A 3447-nucleotide genomic window follows, 5' to 3' on the forward strand; every position below is an offset into this window, starting at 1 on the left:
CGGCGTTGGACAAGTGAGGGGGAAGGGCTTCGTATTTGAATTTAGCCCCAAATTTACCGTCGGATCTGTTTTTCGTGTGTCCAAAATGTAACGATTCTCTAAACAACGTGACCGTCAGATTTACCGACCAATAAATTCTATGATAGTGAACGCGCTAAAATTTTTTTCTTCTCCAAATATTACCGTCGACGTTACGATCATAATTATTGTTCCGACGATAATATTTTAAAATGACAAATTTATTGTCAAATTCGACAGTAAATCTGACGAAAAATTCGTCATTAACATCCGACAATAAATCTAACTGTACTCAACATTTTTCTTATATCAACATTTTTCTTATATCGACATACACTAACCAGATAAAGATAAACTATGCCATAATTTCATTACATTAATTAATTAATCAGAAATAATCTATGATGAAGATTCTTAAGTAATACATACACGTATGGACTATGGATTGATGGATGTATATTATAAAGTGAAGTTCATGAAACCAAGTTCCATAATGTAGGCTGAAATACACGATGAATATATTATATTCTCCACGTGCTGATGGGCATAACAATTTTTCAAACCGAATAAAAATTGTCATACATGTATCAAACGTCAAAGGATGAAATTAAAGTTTCTAAAATGCATCTATATACATAGTTGGAGTTAAACCTAAAATAGTTTTTGAAATTCGTGCACTAAAATCGTCTCTAAAATTTTAATTATACTAATTACGTTCCTGTGATTGACAAAAGTGTACTACGTTAATTTCTGACCCATTTCCATTAGGTAGTGTTTGGTGGAAAGACAATAACTGAGACTAGGAGACAGAAACTGAAATAAATCTCTATTCTGTCTGGTGTAAAATGAAAGACAGAAATTAAAATAAGAATAAAATTCTAATTTAATTTGTATAAAGGGTAAAATTGGAATTAATTAATTGAAATGAGAATATTTTAGGTATAAAATGTTATTAAAGTTTCAGTCTCTATCTCTAAAAATTTCAGTCCCTGTATTTCCATTTTTTGGAGGTACTGAAATACTGAAATTTTGGAGACAAAGACAGAAATTTTAGTACCAGTCTCTGAGCCAACAAATATGATACTGAGTCTCAGTCTTCCAGTTTCTGTCCCAGTACCTCAAAAGAAACGCTTCCTTAACGACGTGATGACATAGCTTGATGATGTGGGCTGTTAGTGACACGTGTCACTCTATGATTTGGCCACGTGTAATAGTATAATGATGTGGTGACCAGTGACATGTGGTATGCTGATGTGGATGATTGTGTCACATGTCACAATACTATTTGGGCAGGTGTCTGTTTGTGCCACGTGTCGCAACAGTATTCAACCACGTGTCGTCCATTATGTCATGATTGTAGATGCACCAAATTAGTCCATCACTTTGCATTAAGTGACTCATTTTAGTCCCTGAAATTTAATGTCGTGCATCAAACTAATCCCTTCACCAGTTTTTTCTCATTTTTTTTAAATTTAAAATTTTCAATATCTTGGATGCACTAATTTCAATTCTATTTTTTCATATATTATTTAAATACAAGTGCTTTTATAAAAAATTTTAAAATTTTAATTTTAATTATATAATTTTTTTATAATAATTTAACATTAGTAAATTTTGTAATATATAAGTATGCTATTATAAAAAAAGAATTATATGATTGATTAGACAGATTTTTTCATCAAAAAACATGTTTTTAATAAGAAATTAATAATTAAAATAAATATTTTTTTTGTTCTTATGAAATACACGTTTCCGTTATGTGTAAATGGGCTAGACTGAAGGGACTTCAAGCACTCTCACTATCATCTCCGACCTCTTCAGTCTAGACGAAAGAGGTCGGAGATGGTAGTGAGAGTGCTTAATATGTCTTCACGTCAACTCAAAGACGGCGGTTAGGGGTAAGAGAAAATTTATTTTATAAAAGCACTTGTATTTGGATAACATTTGAAAAAATAGAATTGAAATTAATGCATTCAAAGATATTGAGAATTTTAGATTTATAGAAAAAATGAGAAAAAACTGATGAAAGAACTAGTTTGGTGCATAACATTTAATTTCAGGGACTAAAATGAGTAACTAAATGCAAAGTGAGAGACTAATATAGTGCATTTACAATGATGACATAATGGACGACACGTGCACGAACACTGTTGCGACACGTGGGACAAATGCATACGTGGCCAAATAATATTGTGACACACGGCACAACCATCCACATCAGCATGTCACGTGTCACTGGTTACCACATCATCATATTATTACTCGTTGCCAAACTATGGAGTGACACGTGTCATTAACAACACATGTTATCACGCTATGACATCACGTCGTTAATAAAAAATGGGTCAAGAGCTAACATGGTGTACTTTTGTCAATCTCAAAAATATTATTGATGTAATTAAAATTTCAGAAATGATGGTCAATCTCATAGACTATTTTAGGATTTAACTCTGGTTGTAGAAGGGCATGGATGACTCGGTCCTTAACATTTTGCTTTAATTCGTGATTACTTGATTAGCAGCCTCAACACAAAAGTTAAGCAAGAAATAACAAAGCAATTTTCTTGGCATTCAACAATAGAATAAAATCTTTTTAAGTTTTAACTGAAAGTCCCATATGTTGAATGCACAAATAATGGATCATGCATCATCATTTTTTCAATACATGGTTTTCGAGTAATACACGACTTTTTTAAGGTCAACACTCAACATGACAACATTTCAAATTAGCTATAATCTTATTAGCAAAATAATTTATAAAAAAAAATTAATTATACACAACCATTTAGGTATGGAGAGAGAGAGAAAAAAAGCGCACACACATTTGTTGCTCTGTTTTATCTGATTTTGCAATATAAAATAAGGTGGAGACGTGGAGTGGTGGTGTAAATAATAGTAAACTAAATTCACATATTTAGTTAAAACATGAAAAAATATAAAAATTACAATATGATATAAAATATATAATTAATTTAGCAGCTAATTCTTTATATGCAGATAGTATTTTTGTTAATCTTATTAGTATTGTGATATCGAATTTATAAATGAAAAGAAATATAAAAGAAGAGTAATAATATTGGTGTGAGTAGTTGGTGCGTTATTATGGAATGCGTTAGGTGTTGGACCTAAAATTGTGCGAACCAATGCTAATGGCCGATGCCCAATGGGGCCTCCATGGTTACCCGCCAAAATCATCCAGCAAAACGACAAATCACTACACAACACAGTAAATGTGGGGCCCACCATAATTCTCACTTTCTTCACCGTAAATACGGTTATTGAGTCTGTTACGATTTTTTCAAAATCCTGAGCATGGTTTGTTTCAAATAAATACAATGAGTACTTTTTTTTAGTATTTAATTTTACTGTTATATTTAAATTGAAAAAAGCTTACTTTATGAAAGTTATATGAAATAATTAAAAATATATC

This window comes from Arachis ipaensis, chromosome B03 (genome assembly GCF_000816755.2).
Source record: "Arachis ipaensis cultivar K30076 chromosome B03, Araip1.1, whole genome shotgun sequence".
NCBI classification, from domain to species: Eukaryota; Viridiplantae; Streptophyta; class Magnoliopsida; order Fabales; family Fabaceae; genus Arachis; species Arachis ipaensis.